The following is a 13,060-nucleotide window of genomic DNA, read 5'->3' as shown; positions in this document are numbered from 1 at the left end:
GTGGGATCACTGGGATGGGATCGGTGGGGTTGGCACAGCAGTGTGTCAGGCCGGTGGCTTTGGTGGCGCAGTGAGGACGAGCGCTGGGGACAGGCGGTACTGCAGCTGCAATCCGCTGGATCCCGGTGTTTTTCCTGCTCCAGCTCCGTCAGTGATGCGGTGAGGGATCGCTCTCCCCGCAGAGCTGTCCCAGGGATGCGTTTCCAGGGAGCATTTCCTGGATTTAGTGCCAGGAACCCTCTAAGAGTCACCGCCCCGGTCCCAGGTGGTGCAAACCTCCCTCCAGCAGGGAAGGAGCAGCTTCTTTCCATGCTGGGACAAGACAACTGCCACAGCCTTCCAGATGAGGACAGGACTGAGCACAAAACCCCAGTTTGGATTTATTTTCTTTCTGCTCCCCGATCTTTTGGGAGCTTCTCAGTCGCTGTGGCAGATCACTTGGTCTCTCTGATTTCTGCAGCCTCCACAATGTCCCCAAGGAGTGTTCAGAGTGCAGCTGCACCTCCTGGTCATGTGCAATGTGTTGGACCTGTCTTCAGTGCCCTTCAGATGGGTGTTTGTGGGGATTTCTTGTCTGTTCCCTGCTTTCCTGAGGGCATCCATTCCACAGTGAAATGCTCTTGGACAGTGGAGTCCAACAAATCCTCAGGGCTGAGTGTGAACTCAGAACTCATCACCCAGGGAAGTGAAGTTGCTGAGGGGGAGGAAACAGGTTGGGATGAGGATTTGTAAACATGTCTAAGGCTGAGAAGGGGATTTAAATTTGGAAGAGAGGGAAGTAAAAGTCATCAGCTCACTGGGCTTTGGCATCTGCCTGTCTCAGCTCTCAGTAATGTTACTCATCACACATTGCAGTACCCACTCATTTCCTTGGTGGGGAGACAGAGAATTGAAGTTCCTAAAGCAGGAAAAATTAAAAAAGAAGAAAAGAAAAAAATTCAACAACCTCCGAGTTCAGCCTGGGATGGCTGCCCCTGGGATGACTGCCCTGGGAACGTGCTGTCCCTGGAGGTTGTTATTCAGTGCCTCTGGCTCATTCCCAGTAAAACTGCCCCTGCATCCCATGCCAGGGTGTGCAGAGAGTCCAGAAATCCCCTTGGGTTGCCCCCATGTCCTCAGAGGTCACTGCAGAGGGACAGTCAGGGGGCAGTGCTGGGAGCAGAGCCAGCTGCTCCCTGTCCTTGCAGTAGCTGTCCTGCCATGGGAGGGATGCTCTGGATGTCCAAGTCCATCCCCTCTGCATGGTGCAAGGGAAGAGGAGTCAGGGGTACATGAGGAAAGCAGAACTGACTTTTTGACTCCATTGCTGCCCCATGCAGGAGTGAGAGGGGACCCACAAAGAGGGGAGCCTGGCAGGGGACGTTGGTGCTGGCAGGAAAATGGGTCTGTGTTTGCTTTCCTGTCATTAACTTTGGCCATGAAGACATCCTGACTAGGGGCCAGGTTCCCTGTGCCAGGGCAGGACACTGCCAAATGCCACCTCCATGGCTGTCCCATGGTGTCCCCTGTCTGCTGGCACTGTGAGGGTTCTGTGGCCAAAAGTTCAGCCTCAAAAGTTCACTCTCTCCTCTGCTGGGAAGAGAAGAGAGCTGGGAGAAATAGGCAGAGAGACAAAGCACTGAGCAAAGAGGTCTCTGTGGGCTGCAGGACTCTGCTGCAAACCCTGGGGGGTTTGGGCTGGGTGTGATGAGCCCCCAGCCCCTTCCCTGTGGGGACAGAATGGGACAGGCTGTGCCATTGGCACCTGATGGGATGACCCCAGCCATGGACCTGCTCTGTCCTGCTGTCCCCTCAGGGCCACTGGGATCTTTAACCCATGTCCATTCACCCCACGGGGTAGGGTCACAGACCAGCCACCCCAGGGAGCTTCCATGGGGTCAGTCCCAAAGCTGCTGTGAGTGGCACCAGTGTCACTTTGATTTTTTAAGATTTTTAAGCCTTCTGATGTTTACATTCTTGTAATGAACTTTCTCGCATACTTTTTGTAAATAACTTATTGTTTTGTATTCTTTTATGGAAGAAGAGGAATTTGATGGACTGTTGGTCTGTCCAGTGTCATTGGAGAGGTGGCACTGTCACCCTTCAATCCACTGTCACTTTTGGAAATCTATAAATGTTGGAGTCAGGAAATAAACTTCCCTTTTTCACCTTGAGAGCAGCAGTGTGTGTGCTCATGTTTTGTGTCCTGCAGTGACAGCACCAGGACTCGGGTGACCTCACAGCCCTGGACCCTCTGCTCAACTGCTGTCAGGAAACAGAGTGTCCCTGAATCCCTGGGTGTTCTTTGGGTCTGTGCCCCCTTCTCACACCTCTTCAGGTGCCTGCCAGGCCCAGCTCGAACTTTGGACCTTCCCCAAGTGATTTATTGACTCTGGAGCAAACGTCAACACCGCGCTGGCGTCAGGATGGTGACTTTGGATGTGCCAGGGGACCCAGCCTGGGGTGACCCCACACAGCTGTGGGGCTGCTCAGTGACAAGCTGTGCCTCTGGCTTTGGCCAAGCTGGGAACAGCAGAGTTGTAACTCAGCTTCCCCCCAGAAAATCCAACAGGGAGGAGAGCAGCAGTTCCTGTGGGATCTGAGGTCTGGGTTGTGAAATGTCCCACTGGGAATGCTGGGGATGCTTCCAGAGCTGCTTGAGCAACTTCCTGCTGTGGCAGCGAGAGAAAGGCCACCCCAAAACACCGAAATCATCCGGGCTGTGGTTACATCAGAGCATGTGCTTGCCCCTGGCTCCATGGAGGATGGCAGTGACGGGTGCCAGCCCCACCATGGGGTCCCCTTGTCCCCCCACGGGGCCCTGGTGTGGGCAGTGACCCTGGGGGAGCTGGGGGTCCCACACCATGGGCACCCAGCAGTGGCCACAGACAGGGCTCCTGGGGCTGCAGGTGCAGGCTGAGCCCAGAGTTAGTGTCCAACACTGACCCTAAACATGACCCCACAGTGCCACAAGCCCTGCTCCCACTGTCACCTCGACTCTGGCCCCGCCATGCCCCAACACTCGCCCCCATACCCTAAACTACAATGTTCACCCCAACCTGTCCCCTCTCTGAGCCTGCCCCCAGACCGAGCCCCTGCTGGCACCCACGGTGGCCTCTGGGCCCTGTTCTGCACCCTGACCCCACCCGTGGCCCCCTCAGTCCTGACCGGCCCCTGACCCTCACCTCACCCGGCCCCTCCCGCCGCTCCTGTCCCTTTAAGACCCCCGTCCTGGGGCTGTACCACGCGCCGCCGCAGAGGGGTAATCTCCACAAGCGGGCGCGCTCTCCGCCTATTAGCAGGCGGCGAGGGCGGAGCGTGCTCCCCCGCGGGTGTGCCCGGGTGGTGCGGTCCGCCGTACGTGCCGGCCGCGCCGGGGCCGCGGGAGCCGCCAGCGCCAGACGGGCCGGAGCGGCGGTGGGTGCGGGGAGCTGCGGCGCCGGGGCCGTGTGGTGAGGAGGGTGCGGCACCGGGGCTTCTCTGCGGCTGAGCTCCGCCGCCGGGGCCCTCTGTGCTGGGGAGGGGCGGCCCGGCATCCCCCGGTGGGGTTGGCGTGGCATGGGGGCTGTTTCTGTGTTGGGGGCACTGGCTGCGTGTTGCGGGCATGGCTGCTGTCCCCCTGTCGGGGTGAATGGCACCGCTGGTGCTGGCGGGGACATCGATGTGAATGGATCTCTTTTTGGGGGGCGCTGGGATGGGCAGAACCCCCTGTTCACTGGGAGGTGTGGTGTGAGTGGGCATCCTCTTACTGGGAGTTACTGAGTGTCTAGAGATCCTTCTTATTGGGGGGATCGGGGAGGGCTGAGATCACCAGTCCTTATCGGGGAGGACTGGGATGACCCCTGTTATCTGGGCACTGTGCTGTGCTGTCCCCTCTGTGATTTGGGGGGACTGGCATAGCCAGAGCTCCTTGTTACCTGGGGAGTCTGATGTGACTGCTCCCCTGTTACCTGGTAGGAATTAGGATTTCCAGAACTCCCTGTTATCTGGGAAGTCTGATGTGACTGCTCCCCTGTTACCTGTTGGAATTGGGGTGACCAGAGCCCCTCTTATTTGGGAATATCTGGTGGTGCTGAGCCCCTGTTACTGGCAAGATTGTAACAAGATTGTGGCCGATGTGTAATGTCTCAAAAACTCTTCCATTCGCAGAGGAAACTGGGCTTATAAATACAAAATATCCTGGTTCCTTACGAACAGTGCTTGGTTCCCTTGAAATAAATAAATGTGTGTGTATGGAGGGCTGGCAGGTGTGCACCCCCTGTTTTTTGGGGGTGCCCCATCCCATCTGTCACCCCAGGGGCTGTGGGGCAGGGGACACACCAGCACCCTTGGGAGCCTGCCCTGCCTTGCTCTCACAGCACTGAAGGGTTGCTCAGCCTTACCCCATCCCAAGGTGTTGCAGGTTAAAAGCCTTTAACGAGATTAATTTCCTGGCACTTCCCTGGAGAACGTTATTCCCAGCGTTTAATTGATGCCTTTGCTGCAGGCTGGGCCGTTCTGCTGTTGCTCCATCTATTTCACTTCATAAACTGCTGGGGTGTGGGAAGACTGTTTGTTTGCTCCTTAGCTTTCCTGCTGGAGTTTCTTAGAAGAGTGAAATTACTCACCTAAGGAGTGTGCTTGCCGGAGGAAATGATGGGAAGCCCCTGGTTTAGGGAATATTGAGGCTGGAGGGGGTGAAGGTACCTGGATGGTGGTGTTGGGAGTTAGTCATCAGCATGGAATTGCTTCTTGGGGAGTTGTCTTAGTTGCAGGAGTAAGCACAGCTTGAAGTGTGCTTTGTTGTGCCAGTGCTTAGACCTTGGGTTAGCTTTTGGAGTGAGAAGGGAAATGGGAACGCTTAGTGGAATGTGTACAGGCAATAGGAGTCACTGAGGTGCTCTGATGTGAGTCTGGAAAAGTGAAATGGGTTTGTGTTTTAAAAAGTAGAAACATCTATCTGGCTGAGAAGCTGGAAAAGTGCAAGGAAGGAGCGAGGTCTGTGTTTCTGAGTTGTGGAAGTGAATCAGCGATAGCGTTGGTGGGGACATCCCCTCCTCAACAGAACTCTACACTTTGTGTGGGCTCACAGGAGGAGCTGTGGAGTTTCAGAATCTTTTTTGCTTATTGAGGTGCAGTGGTGTACACATCCCTTTTGCTAGATGGGCTTTGTTCCAACATTTCTGTAATTCTCTGAGAAATTCCAAGGAGCTGTTACACGCACGCAGAGCAGCTCCCTGATTAATCTGCTGCAAATGAGGAAATCAGTGTTTTGTCTGGGAGGGCTGCTGAGCCAGACCCTTCCTGGAAAGCCCAGCATTGTCTCTGTACAGGTTTTTCTTGGGCTGGTTGAGGCAGGGTGTGCATGGCATGGATGTGCCTCAGTTTTGCACCTGGATGTGACTGTGCACAAGAACTGTATTTGCAGAGAACTGTATTTGAGAAGAAACACCAGCTGAGTGCCTTCTTTTAATCCTTGAGTGTGAGAGCCTTGAAGAGTGGGCAGGAAGGAGGGTGTAGAGTCACAAATCTGGCTTAATCCCCTCTTAATTAGTCCTGCTCTAATTGTGACAGAGAAGAACCTCTTGCTTGTCATCACTTCACAGTTGCCTCCTGTTCAGTCAGTAATTTCTGGGTTTGTGCCTCCTGGACTGCCAAGTGCCTTCTGCAACTTTTCTTTTGTTTCTTGCAGAGCATCTGGAGGAGCTGGACAGGGCCATACAACCGAAACTCTTTGAACTGTCTCAAGGGAGGCTTTCCCTGCTGCTCACCACCCTCCGTGCTGGAGCTCTCAGGCCCCAGCAGCTGTTGTTTGCAGAGCCATAGGTGCAAGGTAACCCCTTTCTTTTGGGTGTCACAGGTTCTGGAGCATCTCTGGGTGCAGCTGGGTTTGGGGAGGATGGCTGGCAGTGGGTGCATGGAGTGATGCTTTCTTTATCTGCAGCAAAGTGTGGAACTGCCTGACTGAAACCCCGTTAGGTCTTTGCTCTCTCCCTTTGCCTGTTGGGATACAGCAAAGTTTGTGTTTGCTCAGTTCTGAAGGACTGGGGAAAAGGCTTCTCTGCTCAGGTCTGTGCTCCTGCCATCTCCTCCCCTGGTATGAAGGAAAACCACCTGCAGTTACCTCTGTGGGCACTGAACTTTGTTCTGTATCCTGACGTGGACTCTCCTGCCTCAAAAAACACAATTCTTAGAACTTGCATAATTTGCTTTCCCAACGAGATCATTTGATGCCAGTGATGAGATTACTTTGTACACACTGCTGTGCAGAGTGAATCACCAGCCCTGCAGTGACAGGTGCACCTCTGCTTTTTTATAGGCTTGACAATCTCATAGGTCAAAACAAATAATAATTGCAGGCTGCTCATAATCTCTTGCTGTTTGTCCCTGAGTAAACATTTCAAGTTAATTGCATGCTGCTATCACCCATGGAATCCACACAGAGAGACCAGAAGCCATGTCTGGTGGCTTCTGGAGGGCCACAAGTCCAAAGAGTGGCTGAGTTTGACCCATGGTGGCAGATTATTATTGTATTTTTGCTTAGTAATCAGCCACATTCGTGCCTTCAGTCCCTCCTTTGCAAGGAGATATTGATTTATTTATCTTCCTTTCTTGCTGTGTGGAGTTCAAGATGGGGTTAGATTTTTATCCTTGGTAAAATCTGGCTGTGGCAGTGCAAGGCAAGTCTGCTGGGAAGGTTTAACAACCAGCCTGGGGAGTTGGTAGGTCTGGTTTTGTGGTGCTGGATGTTGCTGTGTGGTTGTGAAACACATCAATTGACTCTCTTTCACGGGTCATTGCTGCATCTCCTCTCTAACTCCAAGCTTTGGAGGAGCAAGTTGATCAAATGCCTTCGAGGATTGTGCAAGTCCTGGTTGTGTAACAGGACTCAGTGCATAACTGCTGGAGGTGAGAGGAGCAGCTCCTGTTACAGAGGAACAAAAAACCCCTGTGTCAAGTGTCTGTTCTCTTTGTGTTGATTCTGCTGGGGCATTGGAGAGCTGTGGTTTTTGCAGCTTGGCACCAGCCTTTCAGCCTGTGACCCCTGAGCTCTCTGATGTCCTGTGTCATGTTTTGGGGCTGGGATTGGTGTTCTGAGGTCTGCTGTGTCTGTGTGTGATTGCAGTGGGCTGGGGAGTGATCTGTTGCCGGTTTCTCAGCTCTTTTAATGACCTGGAAAGGCCCAGGGTGGCCTTGGACAGCCCGCGCTTCAAAGGACAAGAAGAGGCTTCAGGTTTTCTCTTGGTCTCCAGTGTTTATTAGTTGTTTATCTAAAAGATTTTCTCTCGGCCCGACAGAGGTCTGCACAGCAGCCAGCCATGAGCACACTGAGAGCCCCCGGGGCGGTCACCTGTCTTTATACTCAAAATTACGTATACAATATTTATCATTTTTCCCCAATACCTTTTACCCTTATTGACCAGTGCACTTTTAGTAATAACCAATCCCAAAGTGCCACCATCACCACAGAAGATGGAGGCCAAGAAGAAGAAGAAGAAGAAGGACAGGACACGCCCCTATTCCTCCATCTTACTTCTTTAGACCCCCCTGTACAGAGATCTTAAACCCTGTGTTTCACATTCTAATTAACTTATCCCTTCTCCATTCACCCCAGTGAGATCCTCCCATCCTCATACAGGTGTTGTCTCCTGTGCAGGATCAAAGTGCAGCCACCAGACACTTCTGGCAACATCCCAGGACTCCCGAGCCCCCCAAGGGTGGTCTCGGCCACTCTGCACATCAGTCCTGAGGTGCTGAGATCCCACAATCTGCGTTTCCCAAATCATATCAAAAAGGTGAAGTCCAGGTCAGATTGCTGATCCATGGCAGGCAGGGAGGTTCTGTAGGGTGATTGCACACCCTCCTGATAGGCCAGCCAGTGCAGGACAGCTCTGATGCTGAGATTCCAAGAGGTGCAAGGATCATGCAGTGACACCCCCAGAGCCTACAGCTTGTAATGTCTGAAAAGCTCTTCCATTCTCAGAGGAAACTGGGCTTATAAATGCAAAATATCCTGGCTCCTTGGTTCTCTTGAAATAAATAAATAAACCCCCAAAACACACTGTTCTGATCAAAAGTCTTGACAACTGTGAAAACTTTGCAAGATGTGTTTAACCCTGTCCCTCTGGTGCTCTTTCAGCTGTTGGTTTCAAAAGGGAACCTCTCAAAAGAGACCAGCATTGGAGGGTTTTGCTGTTCAAACTTTTCCTGGTGGAAGAGGTCAAAGTCTCTGGCCACTGACCTCATCCATGGGGCTCCTTTCCCAGTGGCAAAGCCACAGCCTGTCACACCAACCCTGCATAAACTCAGGCACAGGGTGAGCAAACAGCCTGTGGGGAGGAGAGCAATGTCCAGCTGTGGCTGTGGCAGCTCAGGGTACAGCACTCACAGAAGAGGCTGCTGAAAAAATGCCATTTTCCCTCTTGATCTTAGGAAAACATCTTCAGCAGGACCTGAACCATGGAAACTCCGTGCCTGGATGGGTTTCTCCTCAGGTTCTGCAGCCCTCTGAGCAGTTGTTGGCCTGAGAGGTGCCTGTGGAGTTGGCATCAGGGTGGTGCAAACCTCCTGCAGATTTCTCTCTGCTCCTGAATATTGGTGCTGGCAGGACCAATTCCTGTTCCAAGCAGTTCCTGAGCTGTGGGGCTCTGGATTTGTCCCTCCCTGGGAGGGGAGCCTGGGGAGCAGTGTTGGTTCACAGGGGCTCAGTTACCTGCCATTCTCAGCTTGTGTTTATCCTGTAACCCTGAACTCCTGCTTTTCTCTGCTGGCTCACGTTCATCTGTGAGTGAAGGTGTCCAAGTGCCTAAGCTGGGGAGGTCCCCCGTGTTTAAAGGCTCAGAGTCAGGCTTTTATCTCCTAGAAGGAAATGTGCAAGTTCAGTAATTCTAGCTTGCTTTAAGGCAGCTTGGCAAGTTTGAGTTCATTTTTGTGTTGGATTAAATCCTTTGTTTCAGTGCACTGGGCTCCCTGCACAGCCCCACCTGAGCATACCCATAGCAGAGATTTCCTTTCTGCCTCAGTAAAACAGTTCTTGTTCTCTTCCTTGCTCTTGCAGCTGCTCTGCTGTCCTTGAATAAGACCCAGGGGCCAGAAAACATGCAAGTGTGACATAGTGGAAGCTCAAATATGCAGTATTTCAAGATCCAGACTGACTGATGCACACTCTGTATCTGTCCTCTGTCTAAAATAGCAGTTTTGCTGATGCCTGAGCTGGTGTGTCAGGGTCTGGGTAGAAAACACCTTTCACAGTGAGAGTAAATTTTATTTCACAAAAAAACCCAGCAGTTTTTGTGTTCCCTTCCCTGCTTGAGGTGCTGCTGCAGCCAGCTGCTCAGTCTGGACTGGGATTTCTGAGCTGCTGGAAGAGTGTAGAAGCCCTTCCCTGGTTTTCTGTGGCGTTTTGCTACTTTCTGCCCTTCTTTATTGAGCTGGTTAATGGGAAGCTGTGGGAAATATGTGGGAAGAAAGTGATAGGGAAGCTGTAGGTGTAGCAATCCTCCACACCAGGACCTGTGCTCCAGCAGAGGCTGAAGGGACAAGGAAAGCTGTGAGCTTTCTCACTGTGCCTCCCTTCCCCACGAGCCCAGGGACTCACCTGTGGGATGATTCCCACCCAAAGCATGGAGCCTGTGCAGACAGGTCACACAGGGCCAGATCAGCATCCTCTTGTTGATGGGAAATGCAATCTGTGTGTGGCAGAGCTGTGGCTGATCCAAGGCAGTTGTTAAATAACCTGGATCTGAGCACCTGCTTCCTTGCACTGCTTTTGTTTTGGAAAGGCTGACTTTTCCTGCCAGGTCTCCTTTTACTAAAAGGGAAAGCAAAAAGAGCTTGTTTGAGGCTGGCACAGGCTGATGTAAACACAATTCCTTACTCTAATTGGTTGCATTTCTAAGAGAAATAAGAGAAGATCTGGTTTTGCCCTGAGGGTCTCCTGGCTCAATCTCACATTAAACATGCAGGGAATCTTGGCTGCAGTGGGGTTCAGAGGAGAGCAGGCACAGGAATGGCAGCTCCACCACAGCCCTGCTCTCTCTGCTGCTGCTGCTGCCTCTCCTCCTTCCTCCTGGGATTGTGTCTGTGGGACTCCTCTTCCTCACAGCCACCAGTGACCTGCCTGGTGTCATTAGTCGGTGACAAGAGGAGAGCCCTTGGCTGGTCATGAGACTGCATTCCTGTTTGTGGGCGACTCTCTTCCTTCTGCTGCTGCTGGGAGGAGTGGTGGGGTCTCAGTGCAGCTTCCTTTTGGTGCTGTGAGCTCTCCACCAACTTTGCAGAACTCTGAGAGGGTTGTCCAGTGGTTTTTTTTTTTTCCTCCCACATGGAAACTGTTTAATTTCTATTTACAGTCTCCCCGTTTTGCCATTGTACCTAAATCTCAGGCTGCAGGTCAGAATTGGAGTTTTCACTTGGTTTGGTTGCTTATCAAAACACCCAGGGTTTTTCCAAGCATCAGCACCCTTTGGACACCTGCAGATAAGGTTGTTCTGTTCTGAGGTTAAATTTTAGGGCTGTGCCATGATGCTGGTGGAAAAAAATTGGTCTCTGATTTAAAATTGGGCTTTTGTAAGGCTTCTTCTTAAGGCTGATAGTGCCTTAAATCTGTCAGCATGAGAGGAAGGGCAGACCAGCTGGGAAGGGAGGTCTGGTCACACACACCTGCCTCTGCCTTGGGAATTCAGAATGCTCAGAAAGAGGGGTCTGGCAGTTCTGGTGGCAGTGGTGACATCCCCAGCCACACAGAGCTGCCAGCACTGGAAATGATGACAGCTGCACTTCCTCTGTGCTGCCTGACTCGATGCCTGTGCTGAGTCAGGGACATGAGGGTCACTGTCACGTGGCTGCAGGGAGCACGAGTGCCCCCTTGTCCCCTGCCCTGTGTGCCTCTGCAGGGCTCTCTGTGGCAGTCTGAACTGCAGGAAGTCAGTCTGAAGGAGCTGTTGGAGTGTGTGTTGTTATATCTGCACTTAGACTTCATGGACTCCTGTTTATGAGAATCTGCAAAGCAATCCTTGGGTGAGTGCTGCAGGAGAGGTTGGATGGGCTGGTGGGGAGGGGATGGGAGCTCCAGAGCCCCAGTTGGCACTGGGATGGTGTTGTGAGAAATGAGGGGATTTGGGCTGGTGGAGAGAGGATTTGAGCTCCAGAGCCCCAGCTGGCACTGGGATGGTGTTGTGAGAAATGAGGGGATGGGAGCTCCAGAGCCCCAGCTGGCACCATGATGGTGTTGTGAGAAAGGAGAGGATGGGAGCTCCAGAGCCCAAATTGGCACTGGGATGGTGTTGTGAGAAATGAGGGGATTTGGGCTGGTGGAGAGAGGATTTGAGCTCCAGAGCCCCAGTTGGCACCATGATGGTGTTGTGAGAAATGAGGGGATGGGAGCTCCAGAGCCCCAGTTGGCACTGGGATGGTGTTGTGAGAAATGAGGGGATTTGGGCTGGTGGAGAGAGGATTTGGGCTCCAGAGCCCCAGTTGGCACTGGGATGGTGTTGTGAGAAATGAGGGGATTTGGGCTCCAGAGCCCCAGCTGGCACTGGGATGGTGTTGTGAGAAATGAGGGGATGGGAGCTCCAGAGCTCCAGTTGGCACCATGATGGTGTTGTGAGAAATGAGGGGATTTGGGCTCCAGAGCCCCAATTGACACTGGGATGGTGGTGTGAGAAATGAGGGGATTTGGGCTCCAGAGCCCCAGTTGGCACTGGGATGGTGTTGTGAGAAATGAGGGGATGGGAGCTCCAGAGCCCCAGCTGGCACTGGGATGGTGTTGTGAGAAATGAGGGGATTTGGGCTCCAGAGCCCCAATTGACACTGGCATGGTGTTGTGAGAAATGAGGGGATTTGGGCTCCAGAGCCCCAGTTGGCACCATGATGGTGTTGTGAGAAATGAGGAAATGGGGGCTCCAGAGCCCCAGCTGGCACCGTGATGTGAGAAACAAGGAGATCTCATTGCTGCAGGGCTGGTTTGGCCCCAAACCCCTGCCTGCTGTCCCTGCTGCTGCTCAGCTGAGGCAGCCTGGGCCTTGCTGTGGGCTGGGAAGGCTCCTCTGAGCCTCAGCACCCTGCTGAGCTGCCTTTGAATGGAGCCTGGCACCGGTGCCAGGGTCGGGCACAGGGTGGCTGTGGCACTGCACGTTTGTCACGCAGCTCCTCCTTGACTCCATCCCCACTGGTTCTCTTTCTGCACATGCTGCAGAGCACAGGTCCCACCTGCAGCTCCTGTGCTTATCTGCAGGTGTCCAAAGGGAAAAACCTTGGGTGTTTTGATAGTTCTGGGGGTGCAGCCCCTGTGCCAGCCATGCCAGGGCAGGCAGTGTCTGCAGGGCATGTGGGGATCCCTCTCTGGTGTGCTGGGCTGCAGTCAGGGGTTCCTTGGTGCTCCAGCTGCTGCTGGGGGTGGATGATCAGAGGTGGGGGCAGTGAGCAGCCTCGGCTCAGCAGTTTTCCTTTTCCCTGCTTAGCAAGGCATCTCCCTTCTTATGCTTCTCAAGGAAAACCCTGGGACTGATTCTTTCCCTCTGCCCCTCCTATTTATTAAATAAAATCAATCCAGTGTGTTGACCCACAGAAAGATGCCCATCCCCATCCAGGAGTCGATAACTTTTGTGTTCCAAAGTTTGCTAACACCTCAGTGCCCCCCCCAGGAGAATGCAGTGCTGAACACAAGATGGGATAAGACAGAATTCTGCACAGCAGAGCATTTCATTTGGGGCCATGCTGATGTGTCACTTTATCTTCCTTCAGCTGGCCCCTTCCCTGGAGCAGCCCAGGAATGAACAGCCAGTATCACACAAGCCCTGTGAGATTGTGCTTGCTCAGCAGTTTTCCTTCTCCTTCCCCTCTGGGCGAGGCTGACTCTGCACTCAGGGTGTGCTGCTGGTGCCACGGGGCAGAGTCAAGCACAGAACTTGGTCACTCCTTTTTGGGGCAAGAGTCACAGGCTGCAGTCCTGCTCTGGGGCTGGGAAGTCCAGCTGAGGTACTTGAAACTCATCACAGGAGCTACATTAAGAAAAAGGCTGCCTCAGTCTCAAGAGAGAACTTCCTGCCCACATTGCCAGTTTAGCTTCAGAGCCAAGGCTTTTGGTCATGTGAGATACCAC

At 53.0% G+C, this 13,060-nt stretch overlaps 1 protein-coding gene across 1 annotated transcript in view; it reads left to right on the top strand.

Moving 5' to 3' along the window:
- The first annotated feature begins 3,316 nt into the window (after nucleotides 1-3,316).
- LOC131091641 (NADPH--cytochrome P450 reductase) overlaps nucleotides 3,317-13,060 on the top strand; it is a 30,325-nt gene continuing 20,581 nt past the window's right edge. The window contains exons 1-2 of the mRNA XM_058037815.1: nucleotides 3,317-3,396; nucleotides 5,651-5,791. The gene's annotated coding sequence lies outside the window, so the exon portion shown is untranslated. The remainder of the gene's footprint in view (nucleotides 3,397-5,650; nucleotides 5,792-13,060) is intronic.

This window comes from Melospiza georgiana, chromosome 19, assembly GCF_028018845.1.
Source record: "Melospiza georgiana isolate bMelGeo1 chromosome 19, bMelGeo1.pri, whole genome shotgun sequence".
NCBI classification, from domain to species: Eukaryota; Metazoa; Chordata; class Aves; order Passeriformes; family Passerellidae; genus Melospiza; species Melospiza georgiana.
This window is presented reverse-complemented; position numbering and strand designations above follow the sequence as displayed.